Below are 16,059 nucleotides of genomic sequence, written 5' to 3'. Positions count from 1 at the left end.
GTTTTCTATTGTTTTTTTGGTTTCTAGTTCATTGATTTCTGCTCTGATCTTTATGATTTCTCTTCTCCTGCTGGGTTTAGGGTTTCTTTCTTGTTCTTTCTCCAGCTCCTTTACGTGTAGGGTTAGGTTGTGTACTTAAGACCTTTCTTGTTTCTTGAGAAAGGCTTGTAACGCTATATATTTTCCTCTCAGGACTGCCGCTGCTGTGTCCCATAGATTTTGAACTGTTGTGTTTTCATTATCATTTGTTTCCATGAATATTTTCAATTCTTCTTTAATTTCCTGGTTAACCCATTCATTCTTTAGAAGGATGCTGTTTAGTCTCCATATATTTGGGTTCTTTCCAGCTTTCCTCTTGTGATTGAGTTCTAGCTTCAGAGCATTGTGGTCTGAAAATATGCAGGGCATGATCCTAATCTTTTGATACCGGTTGAGACCTGATTTGTGACCCAGGATGTGATCTATTCTGGAGAATGTTCCATGTGCACTAGAGAAGAATGTGTATTCTGTTGCTTTGGGATGAAATGTTCTGAATATATCTGTGATGTCCATCTGGTCCAGTGTGTCATTTAAGGCCTTTATTTCCTTGTTGATCTTTGGCTTGGATGATCTGTCCATTTCAGTGAGGGGAGTGTTAAAGTCCCCTACTATTATTGTATTATTATTGATGTGTTTCTCTGATTTTGTTATTAATTGGTTGATATAGTTGGCTGCTCCCACGTTAGGGGCATAGATATTTAAAATTGTTAGATCTTCTTGTTGGACAGACCCTTTGAGGATGATATAGTGTCCTTCCTCATCTCTTATTATAGTCTTTGGCTTAAAATCTAATTGATCTGATATAAGGATTGCCACCCCAGCTTTCTTCTGATGCCCATTAGCATGGTAAATTGTTTTCCACCCCCTCACTTTAAATCTGGAGGTGTCTTCGCGTCTAAAATGAGTTTCTTGTAGGCAACATACTGATGGGTTTTGTTTTTTTTATCCATTCTGATACCCTGTGTCTTTTGACTGGGGCATTTAGCCCATTAACATTCAGGGTAACTATTGAGAGATATGAATTTAGCGCCATTATATTGCCTGTAAGGTGACTGTTACTGTGTATTGTCTCTGTACGTTTCTTATCTACTACTTTTAGGCTCTCTCTTTGCTTAGAGGACCCCTTTCAATATTTCCTGTAGAGCTGGTTTGGTGCTTGCATATTCTTTCCCTTTTTTTTTTTTTTTTTTGTCCTGGAAGCTTTTAATCTCTCCTTCTATTTTCAATGATAGCCTAGCTGGATAGAGTATTCTTGGCTCCATGTTTTTCTCGTTTAGTGCTCTGAATATATCATGCCAGCTCTTCCTGGCCTGCCAGGTCTCTGTGGATAAGTCTGCTGCCAATCTAATATTTTTACCATTGTATGTTACAGACTTCTTTTCTCGACCTGCTTTCAGGATTTTCTCTTTGTCACTAAGACTTGTAAATTTTACTATTAGGTGACGGGGTGTGGACCTATTCTTGTTGACTTTGAGGGGGGTTCTCTGCATCTCCTGGATTTTGATGCTTGTTCCCGTTGCCATATTAGGGAAATTCTCTCCAATAATTCTCTCCAATAGACCTTCTGCTCCCCTCTCTGTTTCTTCTTCTTCTGGAATCCCAATTATTCTAATGTTGTTTCGTCTTATGGTGTCACTTATCTCTCGAATTCTCCCCTCATGGTCCAGTAGCTTTTTGTCCCTCTTTTGTTCGGCTTCTTTATTCTCTGTCATTTGGTCTTCTATATCACTAATTCTTTCTTCTGCCTCATTGATCCTAGCAGTGAGAGCCTCCATTTTTGATTGCACCTCATTAATAGCTTTTTTGATTTCAACTTGGTTAGATTTTACTTCTTTAATTTCTCCAGAAAGGGCTTTAATATCTCCAGAGAGGGTTTCTCTAATATCTTCCATGCCTTTTTCGAGCCCGGCTAGAACGTTCAGAATCGTCATTCTGATCTCTTGATCTGACATATTACCAATGTTTGTGTTGATTAGGACCCTAGCCTTCGGTACTGTCTCTTGTTCTTTTGTTTGTGGTGATTTTTTCCGTCTTGTCATTTTCTCCAGATAAGAGGATATGAAGGAGCAAATAAAATACTAAAAGGGTGGCAAAGACCCCAGAAAAAGGCGCGGTAACCAAATCAGAAGAGACCCAAAATTGTGGGGGGGAGAAAGGGGATAAAAAGATGTTCAGAAAAAAAAAGAAAAAAATTTAAAAAATAAAACAAATAAAGAAAAAGTATAAAAAAGAAAGAAAATATATATATATATATTTAGATACACTAGTCAAAAAACGTTAAAAAAGAAAAGGGTAAAAGTTCTAAAAAATTTAGCAGAAGAAGAAAAAAGAAAAAAGAAAAAAAAATTTGAAAAAAGAAAAAAAAATTGAAGTAGCCACAAGACTAAAGAATCATGGGGAGAAAGCCATGAGTTCCGTGCTTTGCTTTCTCCTCCTCTGGAATTGCGCTGCTGTCTTAGGAATTGAACCTACTTTCCTTGATAGATGAACTTCGTCCTGGCTGGATATTTTGTTGATCTTCGGGGGGAGGGGCCTGTTGTAGTGACTCTCAAGTGTCTTTGCCCAAGGCGGGATTGCACCGCCCTTACCGGCAGCCGGACTAAGTAATCGGCTCGGGTTCGCTTTCGGGAGCTTCTGTTCCCTGAACACTTTCCGTAGAGTTCCAGAGGACGGGAATGAAAATGGCGGCCTCCTAGTCTCCAGCCTGGAGGAGCCGAGAGCCTGGGGCCCCACTCCTCAGTGCGCCCCCAGAGGACAGCACCCAATCACTCCCGTATCCCCAGCCTCTAGCCGCGCTCCGAGCTCACCCAGCCCGCGACCCGTTCAAGTTAACCCCAAGCTGAGAGTTCAGTCCTCAGCTCTGTCTCTGCAGCCGGCTTCTCCGTTCTAATTCCTGCGAGCTCGCCGACACTCCGTCACCCCCGATCCTTCTGTGACCCTGCGGGACCTGGGGCCATGCTGACCCCACGTGGGCTTCACCCTGGTTTAGCCTCTGGAGCAATGTCCCTCAGTGGAACAGACTTTTAAAAGTCCTGATTTTGTCCTCCGTTCCTCCGCCGCTTGCCGGGAGCCGGACCCTCCCCCCGTGGTCTATCTTCCTGTCGTTTTAGATTCACTTCTCCGCCAGTCCTACCTTTCAGAAAGTGGTTGATTTTCTGTTTCTAGAGTTGCTGTTCTTCTTCTCTTCGCTCTCCCATTGGATTTGTAGGTGTTTGCAATGTTTAGATACGCTGTCGAGCTCATCTCCTGCTACCTGATGTAGTCTCAGCCTGCTACTTCTCTGCCATCTTGACCCAAGTTCGCCATTTGTATCTCTTCTTTGGAGAAGTATCTGTTCATGTCTTGTATTCATTTTTTTTAACTTTGAAAGCATTTTTATTAGGTATTTGAATATTTTCAATCTTTCATATTCCTTACTTTATTCTTCTGGATTTTCCATTAACTATTATATCTTCTAGGTATGTCAGTAACTTGTGTATTTACATCATATAGCCTCTTTCTTTTATTTTTTTCACTTTTTGAAATTTCTTTTCAGTGTAATAGTATTCATTGTTTTTGCACCACACCCAGTGCTCCATGCAATACATTCCCTCCCTATTACCCACCACCTTGTTCCCCTACCTACCACCCCCCGCCCCTTCAAAACACTCATGTTGTTTTTCAGAGTCCATAGTCTCTCATGGTTCATCTCCCTTCCAATTTCCCTCAACTCCCTTCTCCTCTCCATCTCCCCATGTCCTCCATGTTATTTGTTATGCTCTACAAATATTCATTTTCTGATGTGATTATCTGTTTTGTGTGTGTTCAGTTTGAGGAGTTCTTTATGGATCTTTGCTATCAGCCCTTTGCCTGTAGTGTTATTTGTGAATATCTTCTCTCATTCCATGGGTTAGAATTCTTCGTTTTGTTGACTGTTTCCTTTGCTCTGCAGAAGCTTTTGATCTTGACGAAATCCCAAAAGTTCATTTCTGCTTTTGTTTCCTTTGTCTTTGAGGACATGGCTTGAAAGAAGTTGCTGTGGCAGATGTCGAAGAGGTTACTGCCTAGGTTGTCCTCTAGGATTCTGATGGATTAAGTACACGACACTCTCTTAATTCTTCTTCTCAATCATTTGAAAACACTTACATCTTCATGGAAAAAGATGATGGTTGCAAGAAGCTTTCTCCCCAGTTTCATCTCAGTAAGTTATATACAAGTGACATTTACCTTACCATTATACAAATACATTTGTACCCACATCTATGTAAATCAAAAAAGGGGTTGGTTGAATGTTGATATGTATATGGTGTTTTTTTTCTTTTTTAAATATTTACCACTTTATTTTTTTTTTCTGTTCAGCATAACAGTGCTCATTGTTTCTACAACACACCCAGTGCTCCATGCAACACTTGCCCTCAATAACACCCACCACCTGGTTCCTCAACCTCCCAACCCCCGCCCCTTGAAAACCCTCAGGTTGTCTTTCAGAGGCCATAGTCTCTCATGTTCATCTCCCCTTCCAGTTTCCCTCAACTCCCTTCTCCTCTCCATCTCCCCATGTCCTCCATGTACTTTGTAATGCTCCACAAATAAGTGAGACCATATGATACTTGAGTCTCTCTGCTTGACTTATTTCACTCAGCATAATTTCTTCCAGTCCCGTCCATGTTGCTAAAAAGTTAGGTACTCATTCTTTCTGATGGAGGCATAACACTCCATTGTGTATATGGACCACATCTTCCTTGTCCATTCGTCCGTTGAAGGGCATCTTGGTTCTTTCCACAGTTAGCGACCATGGCCATGGCTGCATTAAACATTGGGGTACAGATGGCTCTTCTTTTCACTACATCTGTATCTTTGGAGTAAATACCCAGCACTGCAATGGCAGGGTCATAGGGAAGCTCTATTTTTAATTTCTTGAGGAATCTCCACACTCTTCTCCAAAGTGGATGCACTAACTTGCATTCCCTCCAAGAGTGTAAGAGGGTTCCCCTTTCTCCACATCCTCTCCAACACACGTTGTTTCCTGTCTTGCTAATTTTGGCCATTCTAACTGTTGTCAGGTGGTATCTCAATGTAGTTTTAATTTGGGAATCTCCCTGATGGCTAGTGATGATGAACATTTTTTCATGTGTCTGATAGCCATTTGTATGTCTTCATTGGAGAAGTGTCTGTTCATATCTTCTGCCCATTTTTTGATATGTTTATCTGTTTTGTGTGTGTTGAGTTTGAGGAGTTCTTTATAGATCCTGGATATCAACCTTTTGTCTGTACTGTCATTTGCAAATATCTTCTCCCATTCCGTGGGTTGCCTTTTTGTTCTGTTGACTGTTTCCTTTGCTGTGCAGAAACTTTTGATCTTGATGAAGTCCCAACAGTTCATTTTCGCTTTTGTTTCCTTGGCCTTTGGAGACATATCTTGAAAAAAGTTGCTGTGGCTGATATCGAAGAGGTGACTGCCTATGTTCTCCTCTCGGATTCTGACGCATTCCTGTCTCACGTTGAGGTCTTTTATCCATTTCGAGTTTATCTTTCTGTACGGTGTAGGAGAATGCTCGAGTTTCATTCTTCTACGTATCGTTGTCCAGTTTTCCCAGCACCATTTATTGAAGAGACTGTCTTTTTTCGATTGTATCTTTTCTACGGTTTTGTCGAAAATTATTTGACCATAGAGTTGAGGGTCCATATCTGGGCTCTCCAATCTGTTCCACTGGTCTATGTGTCTGTTTTATGCCAGTACCACGCTGTCTTGGTGATCACAGCTTTGTAGTAAAGCATGAAATCAGGTAACGTGATGCTGCCAGTTTTGTTTTTGTTTTTCAACATTTCCTTAGCAATTCGGGGTCTCTTCTGATTCCATACAAATTTTAGGATTATTTGCTCCAGCTCTTTGAAAAATACTGGTGGAATTTTGATCGGAATGGCATTAAAAGTATAGATTGCTCTAGGCAGTATAGGCATTTTAATAATGTTTATTTTTCCAATCCAAGAGCATGGAACGGTCTTCCATCTTTTTGTGTCTTTTTCAATTACTTTCATGAGTGTTCTGTATTTCCTTGAGTACAGACCCTTTACCTCTTTGGTTAGGTTTATTCCCAGGTATCTTATGGTTCTTGGTGCTATAGTAAATGGAATCGATTCTCTATTTTCCCTTTCTGTATTTTCATTGTTACTGTATAAGAAAGCTACTGATTTCTGTACATTGACTTTGTATCCTGACATGTTACTGAATTGCTGTATGAGTTCTAGTAGTTTAGGGGTGGAGTCTTTGGGGTGTTCCATATAAAGAATCATGTCATCTGCAAAGAGAGAGAGTTTGACTTCTTCCTTGCCAATTTGGATACCTTTTATTTCTCTTTGTTTTCTGATTGCCATTGCTCGGACTTCTAATAGCATGTTGAACAAGATTGGAGAGAGTGGGCATCCTTGTCGTGTTCCTGATCTCAATGGGGAGGCTGCAAGCGTTTTCCCATTGAGGGTGATATTTGCTGTGGGTCTTTCATAGATGGATTTTATGAAGTTCAGGAATGTTCCCTCTATCCCTATACTTTGAAGTGTTTTCATCAGGAATGGATGCTGGATTTTGTCAAATGCTTTTTCTGCATGAATTGAGAGGACCATGTGGTCCTTCTCTCTTCTCTTATTGATTTCTTCTACCACATTGATTGATTTGCGAAGGTTGAACCAACCTTGTAACCCAGGGATGAATCCCATCTGGTCATGGTGGATAATGTTTTTAATGTGCTGCTGGATACTGTTTGCTAGGATCTTGTTGAGAATCTTTGCATCCATATTCATCAGTGATATTGGTCTGAAATTCTCCTTTTTGGTAGGGTCCTTGCCTGGTTTCGGTTTCAGGGTAATGCTGGCTTCATAAAAAGTGTCCGAAAGTTTTCCTTCTGCTTCAATTTTTTGAACAGCTTCAGGAGAATTGGTGTTATTTCTTCTTTGAAAGTTTGGTAGAATTCCCCAGGGAATCCGTCAGGTCCTGGGCTCTTGTTTTTTGGGAGGTTTTTTTTTTTTTCCATTTTATTTATTTTTTCAGCGTAACAGTATTCATTCTTTTTGCACAACACCCAGTGCTCCATGCAAAACCTGCCCTCCCCATTACCCACCACCTGTTCCCCCAACCTCCCACCCCTGACCCTTCAAAACCCTCAGGTTGTTTTTCAGAGTCCATAGTCTCTTATGGTTCGCCTCCCCTTCCAATTTTTTTTTTAAATAAACATATAATGTATTTTTATCCCCAAGGGTACAGGTCTGTGAATCGCCAGGTTTGCACACTTCACAGCACCCACGATAGCACTTACCCTCCCCAATGTCCATAGCCCCCTCCCCCACTCCCAATCCCACCTTCCCCCAGCAACCCCCAGTTTATTTTGTGAGATTAAGAGTCATTTATGGTTTGTCTCCCTCCCAATCCCATCTTGTTTCATTTATTCTTCTCCTATCCCCCTACCCCCCCATGTTGCTTCTCCATGTCCTCATATCAGGGAGATCATATGATAGTTGTCTTTCTCTGATTGACTTATTTCACTAAGCATGATACGCTCTAGTTCCATCCACGTCGTCGCAAATGGCATGATTTCATTTCTTTTGATGGCTGCATAGTATTCCATTGTGTATATATACCACATCTTCTTTATCCATTCATCTGTTGATGGACATCAAGGTTCTTTCCATAGTTTGGCTATTGTAGACATTGCTGCTATAAACATTCGGGTACACGTGCCCCTTCGGATCACTATGTTTGTATCTTTAGGGTAAATACCCAGTAGTGCAATTGCTGGGTCATAGGGTAGTTCTATTTTCAACATTTTGAGGCACCTCCATGCTGTTTTCCAGAGTGGTTGCACCAGCTTGTATTCCCACCAACAGTGGAGGAGGGGTCCCCTTTCTCCACATCCTCTCCAGCATCTGCCATTTCCTGACTTGTTAATTTTAGCCATTCTGACGGGTGTGAGGTGATATCTCATTGTAGTTTTTTTTTTTTAAATTAATTTATTTATTTTTATTTGCTTATTTACAGCATAACAGTGTTCATTGTTTTGGCATCACACCCAGTGCTCCATGCAGTACGTGCCCTCCCTATTACCCACCACCTGGTTCCTCAACCTCCCACCCCACCCCACCCCCTCCCGCCGCCGCTTCATAACCCTCTGGTTGTTTTTCAGAGTCCATAGTCTCTCATGGTTCATCTCCCCTTCCAGTTTCCCTCAACTCCCTCTCCTCTCCATCTCCCCATGTCCTCCATGTTATTTGTTATGCTCCACAAATAAGTGAGACCATATGATACTTGACTCTCTCTGCTTGACTTATTTCGCTCAGCATAATTTCTTCCAGTCCTGTCCATGTTGCTACAAAAGTTGGGTATTCGTCCTTTCTGATGGAGGCATAATACTCCATTGTATATATGGAACATATCTTCCTTATCCATTCATCCGTTGAAGGGCATCTTGGTTCTTTCCACAGTTTGGCGACCGTAGCCATTGCTGCAATAAACATTGGGGTACAAATGGCCCTTCTTTTCACTACATCTGTATCTTTGGGGTGAATACCCAGCAGTGCAATTGCAGGGTCATAGGGAAGCTCTATTTTTAATTTCTTCAGGAATCTCCACACTGTTCTCCAAAGTGGCTGCACTAACTTGCATTCCCACCAACAGTGTAAGAGGGTTCCCCTTTCTCCACATCCTCTCCAGCACACGTTGTTTCCTGTCTTGCTAATTTTGGCCATTCTAACTGGTGTTAGGTGGTATCTCAATGTTGTTTTAATTTGAATCTCCCTGATGGCTAGTGATGATGAACATTTTTTCATGTGTCTGATAGCCATTGGTATGTCTTCGTTGGAGAAGTGTCTGTTCATATCTTCTGCCCATTTTTGGATATGATTATCTGTTTTGTGTGTGTTGAGTTTGAGAAGTTCTTTGTAGATCCTGGATATCAACCTTTTGTCTGTACTGTCATTTACAAATATCTTCTCCCATTCCGTGGGTTGCCTCTTTGTTTTGTTGACTGTTTCCTTTGCTGTGCAGAAGCTTTTGATCTTGATGAAGTCCCAAAAGTTCATTTTCGCTTTTGTTTCCTTGGCCTTTGGAGACTTATCTTGAAAGAAGTTGCTGTGGCTGATATCGAAGAGGTTACTGCCTATGTTCTCCTCTCGGATTCTGATGCATTCCTGTCTCACGTTGAGGTCTTTTATCCATTTCGAGTTTATTTTTGTGAACGGTGTAAGAGAATGGTCGAGTTTCATTCTTCTACGTATCGCTGTCCAGTTTTCCCAGCACCATTTATTGAAGAGACTGTCTTTTTTCCATTGAATATTTTTTCCTGTTTTGTCGAAGATTATTTGACCATAGAGGTGAGGGTCCATATCTGGGCTCTCCACTCTGTTCCACTGGTCTATGTGTCTGTTTTTATGCCAGTACCACGCTGTCTTGGTGATCACAGCTTTGTAGTAAAGCTTGAAATCGGGTAACGTGATGCCGCCAGTTTTGTTTTTGTGTTTCAACATTTCCTTAGCAATTCGGGGTCTCTTCTGACTCCATACAAATTTTAGGATTATTTGCTCCAGCTCTTTGAAAAATATCGGTGGAATTTTGATCAGAATGGCATTAAAAGTATAGATTGCTCTAGGCAGTATAGACATTTTAACAATGTTTATTCTTTCCAATCCAAGAGCATGGAACGGTCTTCCATCTTTTTGTGTCTTCTTCAATTTCTTTCATGAGTGTTCTCTAGTTCCTCGAGTGCAGGTCCTTTACTTCTTTGGTTAGGTTTATGCCCAGGTATCTTATGGTTCTTGGTGCTATAGTAAATGGAATCGATTCTCTAATTTCCCTTTCTGTATTTTCATTGTTAGTGTATAAGAAAGCCACTGATTTCTGTACATTGTCTTTGTCAATATCTCATTGTAGCTTTGATTTGTATTTCCCTGATGCCGAGTGACGTGGAGCACTTTTTCATGTGTCTGTTGGCCATCTGGATGTCCTCTTTGCAGAAATGTCTGTTCATGTCCTCTGCCCATTTCCGGATTGGATTGTTTGTTCTTTGGGTGTTGAGTTGTCTAAGTTCCTTATAGATTTTGGATACTAGCCCTTTATCTGTTATGTCGTTTGCAAATATCTTCTCCCATTCTGTCAGTTGTCTTTTGGTTTTGTTAACTGTTTCCTTTGCTGTGCAAAAGCTTTTGATCTTGATGAAATCCCAATAGTTCATTTTTGCCCTTGCTTCCCTTGCCTTTGTCGTTGTTCCTAGGAAGATGTTGCTACGGCTGAGGTCGAAGAGGTTGCTGCCTGCATTCTCCTCAAGGATGTTGATGGATTCCTTTCTCACATTGAGGTCCTTCATCCATTTGGAGTCTATTTTCGTGTGTGCTGTAAGGAAGTGGTCTACTTTCATTTTTCTGCATGTGGCTGTCCAATTTTCCCAGCACCATTGATTGAAGAGGCTGTCTCTTTTCCATTGGACATTCTTTCCTGCTTTGTCGAGGATTAGTTGACCATAGAGTTGAGGGTCTATTTCTGGGCTCTCTATTCTGTTCCACTGATCTATGTGTCTGTTTTTGTGCCAGTACCATGCTGTCTTGATGATGACAGCTTTGTAATAGAGCTTGAAGTCCGGAATTGTGATGCCACCAACTTTGGCATTCTTTTTCAATATTCCTTTGGCTATTCGAGGTCTTTTCTGGTTCCATATAAATTTTAGGATTATTTGTTCCATTTCTTTGAAAAAAATGGATGGTATTTTGATAGGGATTGCATTAAATGTGTAGATTGCTTTAGGTAGCATAGACATTTTCACAATATTTATTCTTCCAATCCAGGGGCATGGAACATTTTTCCATTTCTTTGTGTCTTCCTCAATTTCTTTCATGAGTACTTTATAATTTTCTGTGTATAGATTCTTATTCTCTTTGGTTAGGTTTATTCCTAGGTATCTTATAGTTTTGGGTACAATTGTAAATGGGATTGACTCCTTAATTTCTCTTTCTTCAGTCTTGTTGTTGGTGTACAGAAATGCAACTGATTTCTGTGCATTGATTTTACATCCTGACACTTTACTGAATTCCTGTACAAGTTCTAGCAGTTTTGGAGTGGAGCCTTTTGGGTTTTCCACATATAGTATCATATCATCTGCAAACAGTGATAGTTTGACTTCTTCTTTACCAATTTGGATGCCTTTAATTTCTTTTTGTTGTCTGATTGCTGAGGCTAGGACTTCTAGTACTATGTTGAATAGCAGTGGTGATAATGGACATCCCTGCCGTGTTCCTGACCTTAGTGGAAAAGCTTTCAGTTTTTCTCCATTGAGAATGATATTTGCGGTGGTTTTTCACAGATGGCTTTGATAATATTGAGGTATGTGCCCTCTATCCCCACACTTTGAAGAGTTTTGATCAGGAAGGGATGCTGTACTTTGTCAAATGCTTTTTCAGCAACTATTGAGAGTATCATATGGTGCTTGTTCTTTCTTTTATTAATGTGTTCTATCACATTGATTGATTTGCGGATGTTGAACCAACCCTGCAGCCCTGGAATAAATCCCACTTGATCGTGGTGAATAATCCTTTTAATGTACTGTTGAATCCTATTGGCTAGTATGTTGGCGAGAATTTTTGCGTCTGTGTTCATCAAGGATATTGGTCTGTAGTTCTCTTTTTTGGTGGGATCCTTGTCTGGTTTTGGGATCAAGGTGATGCTGGCCTCATCAAATGAGTTTGGAAGTTTTCTTCCATTTCTATTTTTTGGAACAGTTTCAGGAGAATAGGAATGAGTTCTTCTTTAAATGTTTGGTAGAATTCCCCTGGGAAGCCGTCTGGCCCTGGGCTTTTGTTTGTTTGGAGATTTGTGATGACTGTTTCAATCTCCTTGCTGGTTATGGGCCTGTTCAGGTTTTCTCTTTCTTCCTGGTTCAGTTGTGGTAGTTTATATGTCTCTAGGAAGGCATCCATTTCTTCCAGATTGTCAAATTTGTTGGCGTAGAGTTGCTCATAGTATGTTCTTATAATTGTCTGTATTTCTTTGGTGTTAGTTTTGATCTCTCCTCTTTCATTCATGATTTTATTTATTTGGGTCCTTTCTCTTTTCTTTTTGATGAGTCTGGCCAGGGGTTTATCAATCTTATTGATTCTTTCAAAGAACCATCTCCTAGTTTCATTGATGTTTTCTATTGTTTTTTTGGTTTCTAGTTCATTGATTTCTGCTCTGATCTTTATGATTTCTCTTCTCCTGCTGGGTTTAGGGTTTCTTTCTTGTTCTTTCTCCAGCTCCTTTACGTGTAGGGTTAGGTTGTGTACTTAAGACCTTTCTTGTTTCTTGAGAAAGGCTTGTAACGCTATATATTTTCCTCTCAGGACTGCCTTTGCTGTGTCCCACAGACTTTGAACTGTTGTGTTTTCATTATCATTTGTTTCCATGAATTTTTTCAATTCTTTAATTTCCTGGTTGACCCATTCATTCTTTAGAAGGATGCTGTTTAGTCTCCATGTATTTGGGTTCTTTCCAGCTTTCCTCTTGTGATTGAGTTCTAGCTTCAGAGCATTGTGGTCTGAAAATATGCAGGGCATGATCCTAATCTTTTGATACCGGTTGAGACCTGATTTGTGACCCAGGATGTGATCTATTCTGGAGAATGTTCCATGTGCACTAGAGAAGAATGTGTATTCTGTTGCTTTGGGATGAAATGTTCTGAATATATCTGTGATGTCCATCTGGTCCAGTGTGTCATTTAAGGCCTTTATTTCCTTGTTGATCTTTGGCTTGGATGATCTGTCCATTTCAGTGAGGGGAGTGTTAAAGTCCCCTACTATTATTGTATTATTATTGATGTGTTTCTCTGATTTTGTTATTAATTGGTTGATATAGTTGGCTGCTCCCACGTTAGGGGCGTAGATATTTAAAATTGTTAGATCTTCTTGTTGGACAGACCCTTTGAGTAGGATATAGTGTCCTTCCTCATCTCTTATTATAGTCTTTGGCTTAAAATCTAATTGATCTGATATAAGGATTGCCACCCCAGCTTTCTTCTGATGCCCATTAGCATGGTAAATTGTTTTCCACCCCCTCACTTTAAATCTGGAGGTGTCTTCGCGTCTAAAATGAGTTTCTTGTAGGCAACATACTGATGGGTTTTGTTTTTTTATCCATTCTGATACCCTGTGTCTTTTGATTGAGGCATTTAGCCCATTAACATTCAGGGTAACTATTGAGAGATATGAATTTAGTGCCATTAGTAGCCTGTAAGGTGACTGTTACTGTATATTGTCTCTGTACGGTTCTGATCTACTACTTTTAGGCTCTCTCTTTGCTTAGAGGACCCCTTTCAATATTTCCTGTTGAGCTGGTTTGGTGCTTGCAAATTCTTTCAGTTTTTGTTTGTCCTGGAAGCTTTTGATCTCTCCTTCTATTTTCAATGATAGCCTAGCTGGATAGAGTATTCTTGGCTGCATGTTTTTCTCGTTTACTGCTCTGAATATATCATGCCAGCTCTTTCTGGCCTGCCAGGTCTCTGTGGATAAGTCTGCCGCCAATCTAATATTTTTACCATTGTGTGTTACAGACTTCTTTTCTCGGGCTGCTTTCAGGATTTTCTCTTTGTCACTAAGACTTGTAAATTTTATTATTAGGTGACGGGGTGTGGACCTATTCTTGTTGACTTTGAGGGGGGTTCTCTGCATCTCCTGGATTTTGATGCTTGTTCCCTTTGCCATATTAGGGAAATTCTCTCCAATGATTCTCTCCAATAGACCTTCTGCTCCCCTCTCTGTTTCTTCTTCTTCTGGAATCCCAATTATTCTAATGTTGTTTCGTCTTATGGTGTCACTTATCTCTCGAATTCTCCCTTCATGGTCCAGTAGCTGTTTGTCCCTCTTTTGCTGGGCTTCCTTATTCTCTGCCATTTGGTCTTCTATATCACTAATTCTTTCTTCTGCCTCATTGATCCTAGCAGTGAGAGCCTCCATTTTTGATTGCACCTCATTAATAGCTTTTTTGATTTCAACTTGGTTAGATTTTAGTTCTTTAATTTCTCCAGAAAGGGCTTTAATATCTCCAGAGAGGGTTTCTCTAATATCTTCCGTGCCTTTTTCGAGCCCGTCTAGAATGTTCAGAATCGTCATTCTGAACTCTTGATCTGACATATTACCAATGTCTGTGTTGATTAGGTCCCTAGCCTTCGGTACTGTCTCTTGTTCTTTTGTTTGTGGTGATTTTTTCCGCCTTGTCATTTTCTCCAGATAAGAGGATATGAAGGAGCAAATAAATTACTAAAAGGGTGGCAAAGACCTGAGAAAAATGCGCTGTAACCAAATCAGAAGAGACCCCTAATTGTGGGGGGGAGAAAGGGGATAAAAACAGGTTCTGAAAAAAAAAGAAAAAAAAGGAAAAAAAAATGAAAAAGAATTTAAAAAATAAAACAGTTAAAAAATATAAAAAAGAAAGAAAAAATATATATGTTTAGATGAACTAGTCAAAAAACGTTAAAAAAAGGGTAAAAGTTTTAAAAAATTTAGCAGAAGAAGAAAAAAGAAAAAAGGAAAAAAATTGAAAAAAGAAAAAAAAATTGAAGTAGCTGGAAGACTGACGAATCATGGGGAGAAAGCCATGAGTTCCGTGCTTTGCTTTCTCCTCCTCTGGAATTGCTCTGCTATCTTAGGAATTGAACCTGCTTTCTCCTTGATAGATGAACTTCATCCTGGCTGGATATTTTGTTGATCTTCTGGGGGAGGGGCCTGTTGTAGTGACTCTCAAGTGTCTTTGCCCGAGTCGGGATTGCACCGCCCTTACCGGCAGCCGGACTAAGTAATCGGCTCGGGTTCGCTTTTGGGAGCTTCTGTTCCCTGAACACTTTCCGTAGAGTACTGGAGGACGGGAATGAAAATGGCGGCCTCCCAGTCTCCGGCCCGGAGGAGCTGAGAGCCTGGGGCCCCACTCCTCAGTGCGCCCCCAGAGGACAGCACTCAATCACTCCCGTATCCCCAGCCTCTAGTCGCGCTCCGAGCTCACCCAGCCCGTGACCAGTTCAAGGTAACCCCGAGCTGAGAGTTCAGTCCTCGGCTCTGTCTCTGCAGCCGGCTTCTCCGTTCTAATACCTGCGAGCTCTCCGACACTCTGACACCCCCAATCCTTCTGTGACCCTGCGTGGGCTTCACCCTGGTTTAGCCTCTGGAGCAATGTCCCTCAGTGGAACAGACTTTTAAAAGTCCTGATTTTGTGCTCCGTTGCTCCGCCGCTTGTCAGGAGCCGGCCCCTCCCCCCGCGGTCTATCTTCCCGTCGTTTTAGATTCACTTCTCTGCCAGTCCTACCTTTCAGAAAGTGGTTGATTTTCTGTTTCTAGAGTCGCTGTTCTTCTTCTCTTCACTCTCCCGTTGGATTTGTAGGTGTTTGCAATGTTTAGATAAGCTATGGAGCTGATCTCCTGCTACCTGATGTAGTCTCAGGCTGCTACTTCTCCGCCATCTTGACTCCTCCTCCTTTTGGGAGGTTTTTGATCACTGCTTCAATCTCATTTCTAGATATTGTTCTATTCAGGTTGTCGATTTCTTCCTGTTTCAATTTTGGGAGTTTATAGTTTTCCAGGAATACATCCATTTCATATAGGTTGCTTAGCTCATTGGCATATAACTGTTGGTAATAATTTCTGAAGATTGTTTCTATTTCCCTGGTGTTCGTTGTGATCTCTCCCTTTTCATTCATAATTTTATTAATTTGGGCTTTCTCTCTTTTCTTTTGGATTAGTGTGGCCAATGGTTTATTGATGTTATTGATTCTTTCAAAAAACCAGATTCTAGTTTTTTGATACGTTCTACTATATCTCTTTTTTCTACCTCATTGATCTCTGCTCTAATCTTGATTATTTCCCTTCTTGTGTGTGGAGATGGTTTGATTTGTTGTTGATTCTCCAGTTCTTTAAGGTGTAGAGACAGCTGGTGTATTCTGGATTTTTCAAGTTTTTGGAGGGAGGCTTGGATGGCTATGTATTTCCCCCCTTAGAACCTACTTTGCTGTATCCCATAGGTTTTGGACCGAAGTGTCTTCATTC

This window comes from Meles meles, chromosome X, assembly GCF_922984935.1.
Source record: "Meles meles chromosome X, mMelMel3.1 paternal haplotype, whole genome shotgun sequence".
NCBI lineage: Eukaryota > Metazoa > Chordata > Mammalia > Carnivora > Mustelidae > Meles > Meles meles.
The sequence above is the reverse complement of the archived record's forward strand: the minus strand, read 5'-3'. Positions refer to the sequence as shown.